The following is a 21,380-nucleotide window of genomic DNA, read 5'->3' as shown; positions in this document are numbered from 1 at the left end:
TTAAACTTCTTTTAAGGTAAAAGCCTTCCTGGGGGAGTAAGGAAAAATAGATATTCTTTTCAAAATGGGGCTGGAATTGTCTCTGGAAATGGTTCCAGAGGATGGCCACATGGCTAGGACAGCAAGGAAAATATATGAAGGAATTTCATATTCTTTTCTTGCAAGTACATTAGAAAGTGCATTAAATTCTACCTATCATGGTGCTAAATATAATTTTGATCCAGCATCAAAATAATCTGCTTGTGAAAAGGTTCAGAGAATTGATTTGATCTGAGAAATATAGTACCTCATTATGTTTTTCTTCACAGTCTAAATATTTCATCTTCATCAAGGCCCAAAATGTAGCAGTTTCAGGCTACTTTGAGGTGGTGAAAGAAGAAGAGTGGAAATGGGAATTATTTATATCCCAAAGTCCCATTCACATTTCCACTTTAAAATATCCACAGAGTGAATATGGTCGATGATCCAGACCTTCCTGTCACATTACCTGAGGGCCCCTAAAGCACTCCAGAAAGTTGGAAGACTGATCCACCATCAGCCATGCAAACATAGCCCATACTTTGATCTAAAAAGTCGAATCTTTTCTATTCATCCAATTCTGCAAGCAAATGCCAGTATTTTTAATGTATTCTACATTACATATTATGTTTCGATATATTGTCAAAAGCAGCCTGAATTCTAACAGCTTGAACAGCATGTTGTTATTTTTGTATCTTGAATTCTAATTGATTTTGGTGATTTACATCCATTCTCCACTCTCCTTTTTCCCATAAAATGCCACCTCTAGCAGTTTTAGGAGAAGAACTTTAACTTTAAAGGCGTTAAAGTAACAAAGAGTGAAATGGTAAGCCTTCGGACCATCCCATATTATTGTAACTTTGCTAAGAACTCTTTTCTCCATGATATGCAAAATATCTGGCATCTGCGTTAGAGCTCATTATACTTCCAAGAATTTGAGCCAAATTCAATTTACGTATCAGCTACTTTTGAGTTGGGGGGGGAGGGCATCACTATTCACTGTTGTAGCTCCACTGACAAGCACACCCATTGCATTCATAAGAACAGTCAGATTCAAAAAGTTCCAATTAAAAAAGTCCTGAGCCTGATGGCTTGGAATTCTGGAAGATGTAACTCAACAAATTTGGAAGGCACCAGGTTGGAAAAGACTGAACTAGAAAATTTCTCAGGTTGCAGAACCTAAAAGAAAGTCATATGCGAGACTGTACAGAAGTGCTGTCAGGGAATGGCAGAAAACATACTGGGTTAGACAAGCTATTACTCTGATTTGGATATATCTGATGTCTATCACACACACACATACACACACATTTAGAGCAGGAATTGAAATATAAAACCTCTTCTTTGTTACACTTTTGGAAGTTCATTTTTTATACTTCAGCTTTAGATATCTATCAGGTCTTCACAATATTAAATTTCAAAGTGTAAAATTAAAAATAAAATACAGGATGTATATTTGCTGTGAATGTTTGTTTTTTAAAATCCATTTCTCTCTGTGTCCATTCAAAAATCCTGAACTTAAGTGTCCTGGAATCATTAAGTAGAGAAGTATATTACAATAACACAATTATCAACAAAGCCTTTAACAAGCAGGCATGTGATTGTAAATAAAATTTATTTAGGTGCCACTCAAAATGTAAATAACAGATAAAGAATGCATTACAAGATGGTTTCTATTCAGTATCTATTTCCTTTGGAAAACAATGTGATTAGCACTAACTTGAAACTGAACATGAAAACATTGGAAGTATCTGATCCTGCTCTCAAGAGTTCTAAATAAGTTATCTTTCTTTCAAATTATAGCCAAAGTTTGAATAACTATGTTTGATGTTTATATGTGTTAATTTGTACACTGCTTATATTCATTCAGCAGTCTTCAGAAATATATCCCTTCTCTCAATACATACACAGATGCGTAAATGCATGGTTGCAGATATAAATGGGATAAATGTATGTCACAGATGTTTCCTTTTTTTAAGGAAGGAACTTAACTTTTTTAACAATAAAAAGTTAAATTCCAATACTATCGTATCATTTGTCTGATCCTATTGGATCCTTTCCCTAATAAGATTTTGGAAACCCTGGAACTGAAGCTGAAACTGGACAAGGATCTGTCTCTTGAAAGGTAGAATGTGATGCATTGTGTAATCCAGGTGTCACAGAATTACAGCATTTAGGATAAGGAAAGGTACACGTTTGTTCACACTTCTACTTGCTGCTGCAAGGAACTTTGCTGGTAGAATTGTGACATCACCGGAGTGAATGAGACCATCTGCCTCCCAATTTGGGATGGATTTTTAAGGTTTTAATGATTAAATTGATGCCTTAAGGCCTTTAAAAATCTCTAAACTGAAAAGCAGGCCTCTGTTTTGGTAGTGGATAGGGTTAAACCACACATTTTGTACCATAAAGCTTCCTTAACGTCCATTAAAATTGCACTAAGATGTAAATTTAGTAATAGAATAGATGCTGTATTGTCTACTTGGGATATATATTGACCAGTGAGCAATTATAAAAAAGAATGGCCATTTTTTCATCTGATTTAAAATTACCATTTCTGGGTTGGATATGTCTGGCAGGCAGTTCTTATGCTCCTTAATCTTCCAGTGGCTTTGGATAGCATTGATCGTTGTATTTTTGTGGATCAGCTCCAAGCATTGAGATGGGGGAGGGCACCATTTTATGGAGGTTCTCTTACTTTTTTCAGGGCCACTTCCAGTCAGTATTGCTTGAGAAGGTCATTCCCTAGAGCCCCTTATCTGACTAATGCCCCAGGAATCAATTTTCATTCCTCTTTCATTCAAAATCTATATAAAACTCCTAGGTAAAATTACCACTTTTGGATTTGGTATCATCAGTTCTCAGATAATAATGATGAATAAATAAATTGCAATTCTGTAGTCATTCCTGATCTTTGTTGCTCTGAAGCATGGACAAAGAACACTTTTGAGGAGTTGGAAAGAAAGAACACATATACCAGAGAATCAAATAAGGCAGTTAACTTCGCTAAAATCACAAGGAGCATATTAAAAATGCTCTACCAAGAATGGTATTCTACAGGGGAGAAGTAAGATGGTTGAGTAGACCAGGTATAGGTTGAAAGAAAAGCTGGTTGAGTAAACCAGTAAAAGAAAAGCATTATGGCTCTCTCCAATACATTAATGACAGTAGGGTATGACTTAGCCAGGAAGAACCTCAGACAATGAATACTGCTATGGACCATCAAATGAGCACATCCTAATTTACCTGATGCCTTTTCAATGCAGTCACTAGCCTTCTATATATTTTGACTGATCACCATACCAAAATTCCAAAGCGTTTGAATGTACTTACTTTGTAATATCCTGCAAACTACAATCACGGATGGAGATTCTGGAAAACTCCATGTTATCAAAGCCATTGCTTTCAAAGTCAGGAGCCATTGAAACTACAGCACACATGCTGCTTTACTGTCAACCCTACCCAAATCCACAACACAATGTATCACATTTTTATTATCTCAATACCCATGCTATACTGATTCTTTTTATTCTTCACTAGCTGATAACCCAGTGTTGTCTGGGTATTTATTTATAGGGGGGAAATGTCCGCACCAAATGTAATTTCTAATGTTGGATTTTCCCCCTTACTAGGGGGAGCCTCCTTGTGGAGTACTGTGAAGCCGTTACCACTGTGTTGTACAGTAGAATCCATAGTTTTGTTTTAGTAAGCATCAAGATTTGGTAGGACCTCACTAGGAACACAATCTGATTTGATTCAACTTATTCTAAGTTCACTAATAACAATAATGGCTTACCAATCCATAACTAAAGTTGTGATTGTCTTTTACTTAAGTCTTTATGTTAACAGTGTTCCAAGCAGTTATATGAATTAAGTTTTGCCTATGCTGACTATTTCTCTTTTCTTAAAAAATACCTTATTGCATTTTATGTGACCTAAGATTAGTCAGTGATAGGAATAAAGTATTCTGATGTTCACTTTGAGTAGATAAGATTTTTAATTTTTAACTTTTTAATTTTTTAATTAAGGTGACAAATTGGGGGAGGTTAATATCTAGAGAGAATATTTCAAGGATGTTCAAAATCATCGCTACTGTTTGTCATTACATTGGTTCCTCTATCAACAATACTGAACAAGTGAGGCCATGGCTATCAAACACAATGTTGAGCTTCCTGTGTTCACACTTCTTACATTCTATGTTCCCACTGCAATTCTATCTTTGCAGGTTCTCATTTCCTTTCAGTGTATGGCAACATCAGAAACAAGCTATCTATGAATACTTCAAAAGAATCTCAGTTCTTCTTTGGGTGTCATCCAACCTAGAGCTTCCATCATCGAACATCACTCTTTTTATTTTTTCCATCATTGGAGTTTTTTGTAAAACATAGGATGATTTATCAATGTCCATGAACTACAAATGGCCTTTGCCATTGTAACTGAAGCAATTACCTTAACCTCATTCTATATCATTGATGTTAAATATATGCTTACTTCCATAGAGGTGACTTTCACACTTTGAGTTACCCTGCTGGTAGTATACTCTGCCAGTTTGGTCTAATGATTAAGGCACCAGGAGACCCTGACTTCTAGCCCTGCCTTGCCCATGAAAAGCTCTCTTTGATCCAATCACTCTCTCTCAATCCAACTCACCCCACAGAGTTGTTGTTGGAGAAAATAGGAGGAAGAAAGAGTAGAGTATGTGTTTGTCAAAGGATGGAAGGAAGGAAGAAAGGAAGGCCTTCTTCACTCATCTATCCCAGGAATAGAGTGAACAGTGGTAGAGCAGAGAAGGAGGTGGGTGGGAGGGAGGGAAAGAATTTTACAAAATAAGTCCAGAAAAAATAGCAACACATAAAAACACAAATTATAGAAATTTAGGAAGAAGGACATTTTATGGGATACAGTACTTGTTATAACTCTGGGGAATCCATTTTCTATGCACCATCCAAATTTGTAATTTAACAAAATATATTAAATTTAATAAAATGAATAAAAGGTTCATCTTTGTTAGGAATGTAAGCTAACAGTTGGGTTAGCAATATATAAACCAGAATGGTAGTACTGTTGCTTTAAGTACTGCTGTAATGTGATTGGTTGCTGTTACCTTAAGCAGCCATAAGAGGGAGCCAGAATGACTATTAGCTCTCTGTTAAACGCTGATCGGTGTATTGTGAGGTACTGTGTTTTTGCTACTGTTAGCTGCTTTCTGTGCTAAAACTGCTTATTTGATACTGGACTATGTTCGAAGAATCATTCCTTAACTGAGAACATTGATAACTGATTGACTGAACTGTGTATGACTTGGACTGTAAATTGATCTCTGAATACCTCTATATTTCCACATAGTAAACTACTATATTTTATATTATTCGGTGTCCCTGTATGCTGTGTGTGTTCTTCCATACCATTCTCATTACGCTTCTCTGCACACTCCCTCTCCTAACGGGGAGCTTACTTACTTAACAATCCTCTTTGTAGTAATCTTAATATCTCAGAAAATAATTTGGTTTAGAGCCATTATGTCACTATGTACCTTGTTTTCCCGAAAATAAGACCTCCCCAGATAATAAGCCCAATCGGGCTTTTGAGCTCTTGCACTAAAATAAGCATCCCCTGAAAATAAGTCTTCCCAAAAATATTGCAACACAGCAGCAGCCATGAGGTGACCACTCTCACCATCTCCTGCACCTCAAAATAATAAGACCTCCCCAAAAATAATACCAAGCACTTATTTGGGGAGTCAAAAGAAAATAAGACCCTGTCTTATTTTGGGGAAAACACAGTAGGTTTTTGTAATTGTTTATATTTTCAGGGTTTTTTAATGTACTCAACAATATGCTGACTTTATTATAACATTTTGTCCATATTAAGGTCACAAAGAAACTTACAATAGTTGAACTGCATTTCTTACCTATTTTCTTCAAGATAAGATTTTGGAAGTGATAACTCATACCTTGAATTTATAAGAGGATGAATTTGCTTCACACATTATAAGTAATATTTAGTTGACATTGTGCTGTTCATGAATTAGATACCTAAATGTTGGAATTTGACATATATATATATGACCACAAACCAGAAACCCGACCACAAACCAGAAGCCAGACCACAGCTGCATTATTAGCCACTTTAAACCCCTCCAATCCATACATGAAGCAAACTGATGCCCACCAGGGAGATGTGGCACGACCACAAACGCGAAGCCAAACAACAGTAATGCAGCTCACCAGCTCAAATCCCTCTGCAACTCAGACTAACACAAGCACAACCAGGCCCCCACCCAAACAGAACACGCCCCCATCCAATCAGAGCACAGCCAAACTCCCATCCAATCAGAGCACAGCCAAGCCCCCTACCAATCAGAATACACCTCCACCCAATCAGAATGCAGCCAAGCTCCCACCCAATCAGCACAAACCCCTACTGGCAGTTAAAAAGAGGAACCGGCTGAGATCTCACATTGCTCCTGGAAGCACCAAGCTGGAAGCACCAAGCCAGAAGCACCAGCCTGAAGATGATGAATGAGACTTCATCGAAACATCGTGAAGATACTTCCAATTCTACGCGAGAGAAAACCCGAACAACCAAATATATATATATATATATATATATATATATATATATATATGTATGTATGTATGTATGTATGTATGTATGTATGTATGTATGTATATATGTATATATGTATATATGTATATATGTATATATGTATATATGTATATATGTATATATGTATATATGTATATATGTATATATGTATATATGTATATATGTATATATGTATATATGTATATATGATATATATGATATATATGATATATATATGTATGTATGTATGTATGTATGTATGTATGTATATATATATATATATATATATATATATATATATGTGAGTGTGTGTGTGTGTGTGTGTATGTATATGTGTATATATATATATATATATATATATATATATATATATATATATATATATATATATATATATATATATATATATATATATATGTATGTTGTATTTGTGCTGATAAATAAAAAAAGGCAACATTAAAAATAAAAATATGGTTTTCTGCCTGGATGGTCCTCTGTAATGAGCCGCAGGACAGAAATGGGCATACCAGGGGTTGTAATACACATACATACATACATACATACATACATCATATACATTTATGAAATATAAAAAAGCAGAGGGTAGTAGCACCTTTAGTAAACCTTTTATATAGAAAAGAAGTTATCTAATTTCAGAACTCTGGTGGCCATAGAGGATAAAATAGGATTATTAATAAAACACATTTATTACAGAAAGAAATAAAATGAATATCATCACTGAATAGCTTAATCCCCAACTGATTAAATGAAGACATTCAATATTTACCACATATTTTAGAGGCTGCTGTTTTTCCTTCCTCCTTCCCCATTTTTTTCCTGAAGTATTCATTACATGAAACTGCATTTTTTTACAAGCTTATTATTTTGTTCAGTGGAAATATAACATTTGTTTTCCATTAAGAGCAGAATATTTTTTCTAACCCCCCCCTCCCAAGAAAACCCAACAAGCTTTATTAGTGTTAGAAATTGAAACAGCTGTTCTTTCTCTAAGTAGGTTTACAGGTGACTTCATATTTTAGCTGGTAAGCACAGGTAAGATAAATGTATTGTTGAAAAAAATTCCTTCTGTTTTCTATGATTTAATTCTTAATAATTGGTTTAAAAGGGCAGAAATGTTGAGGATTTTTGAAGTATATTAAAAATAGACTTTTATTTTATGCAAGAATGTAAAATATAAAAAGTAAAAAAGCAATAAGAAGCAATAAATCAAGATGTTTTTAAAATATAGGTTTAGTTAATTTAACCTCCCTTTAACTGTGTATGTTTCAGTTTTGCAAGTTACTGTTCTTTATACCAGTTCCAAGTTGTTTCATTGTTTTAGATGTAACCCAGAATTCTAGGCTATAGTTCATTTAAAATTTTAATTTAACCAGCATATCGTAATGAATGTTGGTTTAATCATGTTTTATATTGAAAGTTTTTCTTTAAATAAATATTATTTAAGCTGAAAATAAGAACATGTGCTTTTTGAAGGAGTTTCGGAAAATGATTTGAGTTTATATGACAAACATTATTTCCTTCTGGTATTTGAGCTACTTGGACTGCATGCCCATATGACTATAGAAAGACTGCCATTTTAAATTTTTTTTTCTGGCAAGTCATCTAACTTTAGAAATTTGAGGAAAAAGTCAGAATTGTATAGACAAAGTTTTGCCCATTGTCTTTTTTCTTCCTTAGAGTTTTAGAAACTTCTGGGGTTTTCCACAGTTGGTGGTATCTGTATAGATGAAGATATAATTCCATTAGCAATGCCAGCTGTGTATTTTTAAAAATATTATACTTGTGAGCTGCCCTGTCAGTTCCAAAATCAAGAATAACATGGTGTTTTTTCCAAGATTTAGTTCTTTTTTGTTTCACCCCTTAAGGTTTTGTTTAACAAAACCTTGCCAGACTGAGGACTCTGCTATCTGTGTCTACAATATGTCCTGTGAACTGTTAGGGAGGGGCTGTCTTCACCTTCTTTCTTTCACAAGTAATATCTGGGCTGGGTTGTCTCTTACTCTTCCGGAATGCACTCTCTCCCTCCTGGAATCCTGGGAACCTCTTGCTACAGTCTATCACATGTCCAGAATCATTGGAAGAATTAAGAGACAAATAAATAGCATCATACAAATTTGAAATTAGTATTAGATTTAGTAGCAGATTAGAGAGTTGGAAGAGACTGAGCATGAAATTGCACAAGAAATGTGTGTTTATGCAAGAGTCATAAATAGATTATTTCCATAAGATATTATCACATGCTAAATGCAAAGTTATCAATTTTATTCTAATTTATTCTAAAGACTCTCTTATCTACTCTTTACTTTTCCATTACCCTACTCGTTGCCATTTTGAAAATGTCTCTCTTCATCTGTATTCCATGCAATTATTAAAAAGCTTTGTTCTTGTGGTATGGAATAGTGGTTGTTGTTGTTGGTGGTGGTGGTGCTGGTGAAGTAGCCTTGTCCCAAGTAGGATCCTTTAAAGCAGGGGTCTCCAACCTTGTCAGCTTTAAATTCTGAGAATTGAAGTCCACAAGTCTTAAAGTTGCCAAGGCTGGAGACCCAAGGCTTTAAACCATGGAAATTTTGAGGTTTTCGTAAACCTTAAACTATTTTTTTTTGTAACGATTAAATAAATAAGTAACTAACTAACTTACAACTGTAGGTCTTCTTTCTGGTTTCTTGAGTTGAAATAAATTGCTGTTTCATATTGTTGAAAACAATAAGGCATCACATTGTAAGAGTGCAGATGGAAGTTAGGTTGATTTCCTAGTACACCAATGGTAACTTTCAACTTCTCATTTATGTGAAGATTTTACTATATTCATTCATCCATTCTATTTCATTGTAGTTTTCTTCCAGGAGCACAAGCCTGGAATGCAAGTCTGTTTTTCATTATAGTTTCAAAACTTCCTCAAGAAAACTATTGTTGAGAAGCAATGATTACTCACCAAAAGGTGAATTGAATCTTACTCTCCCCAACCTTACTTACAATGCTTATGAACAGTTTGAGCTACAAAAATATATCTTCCCTGACAATGCAGTAGAAATGAAAATCATATTCTAGAAATGAAAATTGCCATAAAAAGTTACCATAATGGTCATCAAGCAACCTGGCCATTCTTCAATTAACTTCATTTAATTGAACCATCCAGATTGTGAGCTGTGGGAAAGGAAAAGTTAAGGTAGAATTCTAGACACTTGAGAGTAATTCATACTGAACCCAACAGAACATTTAGAGAATATAATATTTTCATGATGAATTCAGAAGAAATAAGAGTGAAAAAGAAAAAAAGTGAAAGGAATAAATTGTCTGTAGTTTTAATTATTTCAGCCAATGAATTAGGTCAGTCAGAAATATATTTTATTATGGTCTCCATATGATTCACTTTGCACAGTTGTGTACATTTTTCTGAAAATTCACCCTTTTCAGTTTTTTTTTCCTGCCAACCAAGGACATTTCAATTAGCTGCTCTCATTCCATCAAACTAAATTTAGCCCCAGCACATCAGTCTCTGACTTTGAAAGTTCTTTCTCTTTACATAATTCTCAACATCATTTAGTAAGACTTCTTAAAATGTGAAGGGGAAAAAGAAGTTTGCGTAAAAATGTTATAGCAACACAAGGTTGTAACTGTTTACATTTTGTTTGCCAGCATTGCTGCATTTAGCATTTCAAAACCTGAGTTGTTGGAGAAATAATTAAGTTGTTTGCATTATTCTCTTTATTTCAGAGCTCAGTGAACCCATTCTGATACAAGAGTCTTTATAATTAATTTAAATAAAGTGAATAGGAAGAGAGTGACTAACGCCTGCCAAATGGGAAGGCTGAAATCGTGGAATAATGTCAGGGCATGAAAACTACTCCTTGAGTAGCACAAAACTTTCCCACTGCCTCAAATGATCTGCTCCCTATGCTGAATAATCTTTCCCTATGACACATTTTAATGGCAATAATTTTGTAAATTGTCAATATATAATCATATCAACTCATGCCTGCTTTTCAATCAGCACCTCCTGAGTGAAGTAATTAAACAGCCTGGCTGACACTGAATCATCTCAGCAAATAAATGAAGTGAAAATCTCTTTTTCTCTCTCTTTCTTCTTGCCAAAAAAGCACTGGGTGAATCCTCTCTCTCTCTCTCTCTCCCTCCACCTTCTGGAGATCAGTTTAAGCTGCAACTTTCTGTTCCATATGCCTGCCCGTTTCCTTTAAAGAGGCTTCAGCCATTGAGAACACAATAATGAACGAGGTCATGGAGCACCAGTTGTGCATGAAAGATGCGAGAATTTACTGCAAATGAGACAAGAGCAGTAAATTCATTTTTATTCAAATTACTGTCATCATACATTACCACTTCTCCTGTAAACATTGTGCTTCAGACAGGGTGACAGCATATTATTATTTGTGAGATTATACTATTATTAAGCTATTAACATGTCACCTCCTGCTTGAAACAATGACTCAGCTTACTCCTGCATTAATAGGACAAGTTAGGGAGACAAGCTGAGGTGACTGAAAGGTTAGCTGTTAGAAGGCAGAGAGTGACAGCTGGCACTTAAAGGCTAACATTTATTCACAAGTACTTGCCTTCCTCGTTTGCTGCTATTACAGTTTATCAGGGTTTTAATTATTTTCACTTCCCTCCCTGGTTTTTCAGTTCTCTGCTTACACTCCCTGGTCACTAATTCTCTTGAGCATTTCCCAGACAAAAACCTTTCGAGAAATGCAGAGCCTACCAGGAAATCAATGGAGGAATGCCTCAGCAAAATGCTTCAAACCATCATCAATGGTTTCTGATAAAGGTTGCTTTATCACACACACAGAAGTTCCCTAATTGTGTATTGGTGTCTTAATAAAAGGAAGCATTGTTTCGACCATTCAGCTGTGGGAAATCAGAAGTCCAGGGGCCACATGGCTTTCTATTCAGAAGTCATCTTTGGATAGAAAGGCTTAAGTTGTCCTATAGGTATTATCACTAGATTCCCCAGAAGGTTGCTAATGGTTAACGTTTTATGGTTTATAAGCTTCAAAAGCATTACTCTCCAAAGATACTATAGAAAGCAAATCACTATGCATCATATGCTCTAATTTTACCTTGTTTAAGTGCTTGTGACAGTTCCTCCCACGATAACCCTGCTACTTAGGTTTGTTGTTTTTTTAAAGCAATTCAAGGAAGGAATTGATTGTTTTAAGTAACCAACTGCAGACAGTGTCAGTAAGGATAAACACAAGATCATTGCAGGATCCAAGCTTTAGGAATGCCCCATCAAAAATCACTGGGACACACACACACACCCCTCCCTTTCTTAAGAAACTATGTTTGGTGTCCATTGATAGTCAGATGTTTTTTTGCAAAATGGACACTGACTGATAGGAAGAATGATATAAAATCTGAACCTTTGACACAAGACAGTTAGATAACTTTAAATTGAGCTTAGAAATTAATGGAAAAGACTATGAATGGGTGTAAGTCAACATATTTAAACGATTTCATATTTAAAGTTCATCTATCTTCTAAGAATCTCAAAGCAGAATACAGAACGTATATCCCGTTTTTCTAATACATACACTTCATTGTTTCCCAATTTTTAATCTCACAACCTATCTGAGGTAGATGAATTATTGCAGAGAAATCGTAAACAGCTCCAAATCATCCATTGGGCTTTTTACCTGAAAAGAAAAATTGAAGTTTGCTTTTCTTCTTCCTTCCAGGATTTGGCAAAATGAAAGCAATATCTGTATTTTCTTTTTTTACATTTCTTAGACACATGGTACCTTTGAAAAGAGAATACTGTATTTTACTGTATTCCTCAGTTTGGATGTATAGAATCCTCTTGATGTCATTAAGAACCAGAAGGAAATCCTTTTCATTATAGCCTCATAAACTTTACCCAGTAACACCAAACTTGTTTCTCTAGGATGGTGAACTTCAACTCCTATATCTGTAGCAATTTGTCAAAACTAGGAGGAACTAATAAGTTTTAGAACCAGTAGCATCAGAAATGTTGTGATGAATAACACTTCAGGATTAATCCTGGAAGCATTGTATCTCTATAGTATCAATTAGCAGCAAATTAAATCTAATAATGGATTTATATTGGTTTGTTTTTTTAAAATCTGATTAGATTTTCCATTCACAAAGCTGGGATGGGCATGGACTGCACATCACACATCCAGCACATGGGCCGCCAGTTTGACACCCCTGAACTACAGGGACCAGTTTTGCTTGTGGCCCTGATTTTTTTTTAAAAAAATGGTTATGGATTCCCATTGGGTCTACAAAAACTTTGGTATCACTTTTGTTTATATTAATAGCCTATTAAATGTAGCCCAGGCAACTTTTTAAAATTCACAGATAAACTTCTTGCGAAATGTCTAATATTTGTAAGTCTGGTTGTATTTTTTTTTAAAAAAACTATATCCTAACTACTGCCTGAATAGTTACTTTTATTAAACTCTTTCTCCAGGATTAGTATGAATACAATTGCATTGCATTCTCTGAGGCAATGAAACTGGCGATGGGTCCTTTCTACTGATCTTCACTCAGGATAAAAAGGAGGTGAGTAGATTTGCTGCTAATTACTTCATGGTAAAAAAAATTACTAAATTTATCTATTCATTTTTCAATGGTTCTTTGTATTTTGATTGCTTGGCCTTTTGTGTCTTTTGTTTTGTTTTTAAACAGCTTTCTTTAAACTTAAGCATGTTTATAAAAAAACTTTTTATGTTTGTTTAGCAGTTGTCCTATAGAGAAAAAAATAATTGCATAAAATCAAGCAAATGCTAAGGCTTTTAATAGCTCTTCTCAAGATTAGTTAGGAAATGCCTTGAGAGGTAAAACAAATAGAGAGATATCAATGTGTCATTAATGATACCCTTTTTAAGTTTGCAAAGGACTTTAAAAAAAAAAGACTTCCTATTTTTAAGCGTAGAGCAGAATGAAAGCTACAATCTTACCTCGGCTCTTAGAAGTGTTATCTTAGTAATATTCTGGTCTTGAAGACTAACTCTTTGATGTCTTGAAAACTTGGATAATATGTGCTGTTCTTTGTCCTTAAACAGCTAAATACCTTAGAAATATGCAAATGTGAATAGCTAACAGGTCTCTATGTAAATCTTTGCAAAATTATAAATACAATTCTGAAGATGCTGGTACTACGGACATAATAAAAAGATGTCTGAGCCCTGATAGGAAGATTCCCCTTTTCTTTCTTTTTTCATTATTTCTTTCATCTGTCTTTATTTAGGAGCGAATAATAGGCACCCATTACCGAAGGGTTACATTACTTCTGGGAACTGACTCCTCTTGTAATCAACTAGAGATACTTCAAAATAGAGCCTAGTGATATATTTGTCCTTTCCTATGATTCCACAACTCATCTTGCCTCCAAAAAAGCACTGTTTAGTGATATATTCCAGCTGCTGGAAGCCCTATGGCTCCCTGCCATTGTCAGACAACTCCCTTTAATCTTCTCTTTGTCATTTATTTCCCTTATTTATAGATGACTTAAAAATAACATGTTGGTTGGGAGGGGTTCAAAATATAAGTTATGTCTGTCATTGGCGGCTGATAACCTGAGCGTATGAAACTGCCACCATTAGAAATCATAAGATCTGTCATTGTGAATAATTCTTATCACATGAAATGCAGAATATACTCAGCCATTGTAGGGTTGCAGCAATTGTAGGAGTGCAAAAATCGAGACGACTGCCAGTTAGCAGCAAACAGATACAGATTCTGCCATCTCTTTGCCACCAACTAGTGGTTGAATGGATTTCTGCAGTCCAAGTATGATACTTCTGGCAAACATAGTCCCAAGTATAGAGAGAAGAAAGCACAAAGAAAAAAGAGGGGAAATGTTGTTCTCTGGTTAGGAATTTAATTATATGTTAAGTGTTAATTAAATTTAAATCTGGCTGAAATTAAATCCAACCTGACACACACAAACACCCCATTACTTTTTGATGTGAGACTCTGGCATGCCATTCAAAAATTAAATAGGCAGCCCTTAACTCCCCTTGAAGTATCCTTCCCCTATTACACAACTTTTACTATATAACTATAGGCTATATTGTGATGCATTTCTTCTAATTATTTATAAAATGGATTATTTTCCTGATTATAAGTGATAAGAAGCAGTGTTTGTTTGTTTCTTTTTTTCTTTTTCTGGAACCACCAAAATACCAATGTTGTTTTTCAGAAATTTGGGGAGCCAGGGAGAGATGCTGAACAGAAGTCACCAAATGCACTTCATTGTGTTATGAATGCTGGCTCTCATGTGTTCACTGCTGATTAGACTACATTATTTCTATGATCCTATTGGGCTTCACACAAGGCATCAAGGCACTTGCCCTTATTTGAAACTAGCAGACACCAGGAGAATTTGCTGATTGCTAATGAGAAAGTGAAGGTTTTGTTGATATCATCTGGGACATTCTTGCTGTGGTCTGCTATTAAGATCTGGAGCTCTACATAATACACCATATTAAACAGGCAATGATTTTATTATATCACCAGTCTAATTCCTCATGTTTGTTTTATTTATTTAACAAGAATATGAACCCAAATATTTTGGTTTGAGTTGCATTATCAGTTTGTGATATTACATTTATTGCACAGTCCTTAAGCTATCTGAATGATACAAATATTATTTTAGGGTTGCCCTCAGTTATTACATGCTTATTGCCTATTAAAAGGGGCATAGAAAGTTGGTAAATATATCAGCTACAGCAATTTGGCTCTTGAGGAATGGGAGTTTTAAAAAACCCTATCTTGAGAGAAACAGATTTGGAGAACTTTTTTTTAAAGTTGTGCCTTATATACATTTTACATTGTTGATATACGTATTCGTCCCAGTACAGACTTGCAAATGGTTGAAAAATAGAGGAAGCAATTATCTTTCCAAAATCACATTCTTAGCTTGTTTATCTTGAACGCTTCTTGGGAAAATACCACTGCAGCCATGACATTTGAGATGTATCTTATGTATGTGAGTATGTATGGTCCTTCTTCCCTTTTCTTTTTTCATTTGCCAAAAAAAAAAGATCTCATTCAAACAACCACATCCATGGAGCTAGTCACCATAACTGAATAATCTTTAACGTTATTTAAGAATCAACCAAATCCACATTGTCTGGATGTAATGGCTTAGAATAGAATATTCTCATATATATTTCTAGTCCTTGGGTTTCAAATGACATTCTCAAACAATGTAGTTTACATTCCTTTCTTCCTCCCCTTCTTCTTTCTTTGCCACAGAGACATGTATGTATACATCTGACAAAGGCAACAACATATTAACATAGGTAATTTAACTTCAAAATTTCAAGGGCTGAACTTCCAGACCAAGAGGTTACTGCTGTCAAAATAGGACCTTTTTCTTCCTGTCACTCCTTTCAGAGATGAAGGGAGAGATTTCCCTTAGCCTACAGCATTTAGCGTGGAAACGTTCCACCACAACATTTTGAAACTATAGAAATCGTGAAGCCAGCCTGTGACCTTCCATTTCAGTGACAGTATAGGAGTCCCTGGAGCAGCAGAAGCATCCTCTGATATTTGGAAAAGTGTCATGTTTTCTTTACAGAGAAAACTGTCATATTGTTGTTGGCATAAAATACAACACTTCCTGGAGTTGTGATTTCCATGTTTGCTACAAAATGTCACCTGGGCAACTGACATGGGGGTGGGGAGGGGGACACGGGGTTGTTTTGTTCTATCTTTAAATCAACTCACTCTGGATACTTAAATAAAGTAGCCCTTGTTACCCTACAGTCACACTGGGGTGGGAAAGAGCAATTATAGTGGTTTGAAATTTCTCCCAGGGGTACATACATATTTGCAAAAGACTTTCTGGAACTTCACTGATATGAGTTAAGTACATCTCTTCTATCAGTTACAATCTATTGATGATTTGCCAATTATTCAGTAGTCAAATAAAATCCAGAACAGGTCTGTAACTGGTTACTCAGAAATGTCCCTAAAATACAAAATATTGTATAATGTATTTTACAACTTAATTGAGAGGACTCGGAAGAAAAGGAAGCTTTCAGTTTAAAATGTTAATTGAATTTAGCCTCTTTTGCTTAAGTCTTGTGACCTGCAATGTAAGGATTCATAAATGTCAGACTTGTGACTTTTCTAAGTTTCAGTCTTTCTAAATATGTCAGCAGCATTTAGGGTTAATATATTATAATGACACTCTCTCTTTATAAAGTGGAACTTCATTAAGTTCATGGCTGAATATTTTACAAGGATGGAAAAATGCATCCCTTTCGTTTTTGCTGACTTACAATTCCCAGCGGTCCCACTGAGTATGATCAATGGGAGATGCGTGGAATCATCTGGAAGGCTAGATGCTTCCCACAACGGTTTATAGTTTTCTATCATTTAACTCTAAGGTCAGATCATGCAGCAAAGGAGGAACCCCACATTATTTGACAGTCCCAGCATTAATACATAAGCGTCCTGGTTCCCATTACTACTAGATCCTACACCTTAACCTGATACAACTGGCCCTAAATATTACTTCCCATGGATCTTAAGCAATTGTCTACATTCTGCCCTTCCATTCTTACTATAATTTATTTCAAGAGCCATAGGACTCAGTGAGAGCACTAGCTAGAAACTATACTATGGATAACTTTTATTTTGGTTAGATACGATCAAAGAGGGCTGAGCTTAGCAATCAAAGAATGCAGTAAAGTGAGACGTAAGCACCTTAATGTAGATACAGATTGGTTATAACCATATGATTGTCTCTAATTTAGGAAATAATTTTCTTGTCATTGATGTGTATCAGACGAAACAGACAAAGTGCTCCTTCTACATTAGCTTGCAAATCCTAAATGAAATTATCAGGCAATGGTGCATATGTGAAGCTTTTTAAAACAAAAATAAAATGTAGAAAATGAGCATCAGTGGTTTTTCAAGAATGTATTTATATGCTAATTGCAATCTGTATCTCTACATAACTTAAGAATCGTGGCGTTTAAAAATACTAATATACGTATAATGCACTAAAGGATCTCCTTTTAAAAAAATAATCATAACACGCTAAAATGATGCTTAAAAGATATAAAAAAGAATTAGAAAGCAGTTTGAGTTTTCACTAGGATACCTTTTGAATGTTTTCACTTATAGATATCATATATAGCTAGTTAAGCCCATCGAATATGAATGACAAATTAGTTGTATGATTCGGATTTCAAAATTAAGTATATTCAAATATTCAAAACATTATAAGCAAGATTAGCTTTTTCAAGGAAATAGCTGCAAATGCTAACTTAAAATTTACGAGCAATACAAATTCATAACGTGAGTCAGTGAAGAAATTTCTTGTCAGTATTTTCCACTGAGGGCCTTCCCCCCCATATTTTGGCTATAACTGCACTTTTGGGGAAATGCAAATTTTAAAGGTTACAGAGGAGAAAAAAAGCACAGAAAAAATAACATTTTCTGCTGCTGCTATTACGGGTAAAGAGCAGTGCAACAACAAGAAACAAACCTTTATTAATAATGATAACCGTCCTTTCCAGCCAAAGCTCCCCTCAAATTTGCTCATTTCAAGCAGGAAAATTTCAGAACAGTTGACCTTTCCCATGTATAGATCTAGTTTTTATATACATTAGTAGCTTTTGGTCTTCAGCAAAATTCCATATTTCATTGTTTTATATTCTTCAGTTTTTATACAGACAAAATAGCTATCAGGCTAAAGGGACTGGGTGTCTGCTTTTGTCATCTAAAACTGCAGGAAGAACTCACATTTTTATTCATGTTTATGTACCTAGAGTATATTTATTTGCATGGTACAGAAAATACATTCAATTTTCTAAAATACCTATTGAGTGGCAATCAGCTGATCCAGTCATGGTTTTCTTATTTTTTTATTTTACGTTCTAATTTTAGCAACTCTCAGACTGCCTGTTTTTAAAAGTTACAAGTTAAATTATTGGAATTTTAATTGTGAGCACAATTTGGGCAGTCTATTTTTTTTCCTTGAAATCTACATTTCAAAGAATGAGTTGTTCTTTTGGTAAAATTTACTTAAATGATTTTTTTTCAGTTTTCTGACATCATTATGATAAATGGGGGGGGGGGGACAGTTTGTGTACCTAGACAGAAAAATAGTATATTTCCATATGTAAATCTATTCTTATATCTATAGTCAATAATGACAAGATCACATTGGAGAAAATTGGAATCTTATAAAAAGTCCAAATAAGATTAGAAAAAAAAATGTTATAGTGACGATCAAACTACGAGCATTTGGGAGAATTTATGAATATATTTATATATAGTCAAAAACCTGTCATACATACAAAATATATTTTAAAATCAATTTAAAAGGAAAAAGGAGCTAGTAGGTTTAGTTGTTATTTTTTATTTAAGTTTATATTTATTTTTAAATGCAATTATTTGCTTTCCATTTTTAAGGCTGCACGTTTTTTAACATACGGTTCTAAAATTCCAAAGGTTTCTGGTGCTTTTCAGCTGTCACCTTGATTTAAAATCATGAAACTGAGTGTATAAAATATAATAAACTTAACTTGGCCTAAGTGAAGGTTTTTATAATAGCTTCCAAAACAATGTTCAATGATTTTTTCCCCTCTGTATAAGGGTCTAGGAGATAACTGCTTTTTATAGTGAAACAGGAAAGAAACATATCTTTCTCCCCCCCCTCTCTTTCACTCTCACTCACTTTTTTAAAAATAAGACTATACCAGTTGCTCCATCACCTGAATTTCTTATCTGTATACTCAAGTTATGCTTTCAGTATGAGTTGGAAGAAGAAAATCTTTGTTTGGCTAACATGAATATGCAATCATTGTGTGCATAATGTAACCTTTAGCCCAAATTACAGTTGACCTGCTATTTAGTGCTGGCAGGGTTTTGTGTTTTTTGTTACACCAAAGTAAACTTTCCTCCAAGAGTTCACATTTAATCAATTTTTGTTTTCCAGCCTTTTGTAGATTGAGTCTTTTGTTAAGAAAGAACATCTTGTTTCCCCAAAAAATATCGCACCGGAGGAGATCACTGGCATCAGAGTGCCACCAAAAGGCAGAAGATGAAATTAGCAACTATGTTGTGACCTTTACAAAGACAGCTAAGGTTATGCACATAGCGTTTGCTTGTTTACTTTGTAAAATCAACAACGAGTTGTAAACTCAATGCTTGGTAAGCATCTTGATGCAACTGGAATAAAGAGAGAGAGAGAGAGAGAGAGAGAGAGAGAGAGAGAGAGAAAGAGAGAGAGAGAGAGAGAGAGAAGAAACATTTGCAATAACCAAAACAAAAAATTATTAAGCAGTGCTTTTGGCTTTTCATATTGTCCTTTACAAAGCCCGTTTCCTGCTTTGCTTTATATCTGTCATGATGCAACTTTAATAACGTTAGCCAAGACTGCTCAGAAAATCACAGCTGTAGCTAGAGGCAAGCCTCCTCTCCCCCACCCAAATGGGGTGCTTCTCGGAAGCCTCACCTAGTGAGCTGAGTATTGGCTTATGCGTGAGAATAAGCAAACGAATCGATCGCGGCAGTAGGTTGATGGGTCCTGGTCGTTTTGATGGATATGACTGTAAAAAAAAGTCCAGATTGGTTCACAGTGGACCTCATACCATGTCAGCTAAAACCAAAGAGACACAAAAGTGACAGCTGTGGAGAGTACACTGCAGGCAGTCAATGGTTCCTGTGATTTATTGTTCCATCTGCCTTGCCGCTGTGAGGACAAGTTCCCCCTGATTTGGTTAAAATGAAAAGGACCTTAGAGAGCACAATGTGTTTTTTTGAAAATGTGCAGTAACTATTTTTTTTTATTTTTTTGATTTATGGGCCTTTTCCCCACCATAATATTTGTGCCAATTGTTATCCAATAATGATAGTTGGAGGTGGGGGGGGGGGGTAGCTGCGATAGAAGGCTTCCTGACCATTAAATTCTTCCCCACCCTTTTAAAAAGGAGGAAAGGGTCAGATTTTCAGGAACTTGTGTTGAAATGTCACAAGGCAGAAATTAGGAGTTTTTGAATTATTTTTTTTAAACCAAACTTTTCTGTTGTTTTTGCAACAGTGTTCGGTTTCAGCTGAATGCCTGGGAGTTTGTTTGTTTGTTTTTCATGTGCAAATGAAATAAATGAAAGTGAAATAATATGACAAGGGCATGGCAACACTTGAAATGTGTTTTTTTTTTAAACATTGTGCTTCAGAACTGTCTGGTTCTTCTTACACCAAGTGTCCAAGCTTCCTGGCTGATGTTTTGGGTTCTTGTTCCTCTTTTAAATGTTAGTGCTTGGTCTGCAAGCAGAATGCATGTCTGAGGTTTACCTACAAGCCCTTTTACCACCGCTGACTTGAAAAGGAACATTTCCTTCTTGTGGCTGATGCATCTTATTATCCCATTAAAGAGAAACACTCCATGGCACTTCTGTCACCATAACATGAAAGCCTAATCAACACTTAAAGGTGTAACACAACACAAATATGTTCCCTCCTTGGGGAAACTAAAGTAGCAGTTGGAGAAACATTTGGACTCCCCCCCACACACCTTCTCCTGTGAGAATTGAAGTATGCCATTGCAAAGAAATATGGTTAATGTTTTAATACATTTATGGGGCATAAATAATAAATAAAGCATTATCCAGTGCTCTCGCTCTCTCTCAGAATAAAGTTTTAACAAATCTGAGCAAATTGAATGAATCTTGTGGAGTGATGTATTGATAATTTGCCGCATGAATCACATGTTAGGAGAAAAATGGGTTTAAAGGCCTTGGAGACTT

The 21,380-nt window shown here is 35.1% G+C and overlaps 1 long non-coding RNA gene across 1 annotated transcript; it reads left to right on the top strand.

Moving 5' to 3' along the window:
• Nucleotides 1-7,611: 7,611 nt before the first annotated feature.
• On the top strand, nt 7,612-15,088 carry LOC309393472. The gene is made up of 3 exons (XR_014175593.1): nt 7,612-7,659; nt 13,079-13,200; nt 14,813-15,088. It is a non-coding gene; the product is annotated as an uncharacterized lncRNA (long non-coding RNA).
• Nucleotides 15,089-21,380: the final 6,292 nt, after the last annotated feature.

This window comes from Natrix helvetica (assembly GCF_964273705.1).
Source record: "Natrix helvetica genome assembly, chromosome: 5".
NCBI classification, from domain to species: Eukaryota; Metazoa; Chordata; class Lepidosauria; order Squamata; family Natricidae; genus Natrix; species Natrix helvetica.
The sequence above is the reverse complement of the archived record's forward strand: the minus strand, read 5'-3'. Positions and strand labels throughout refer to the sequence as shown.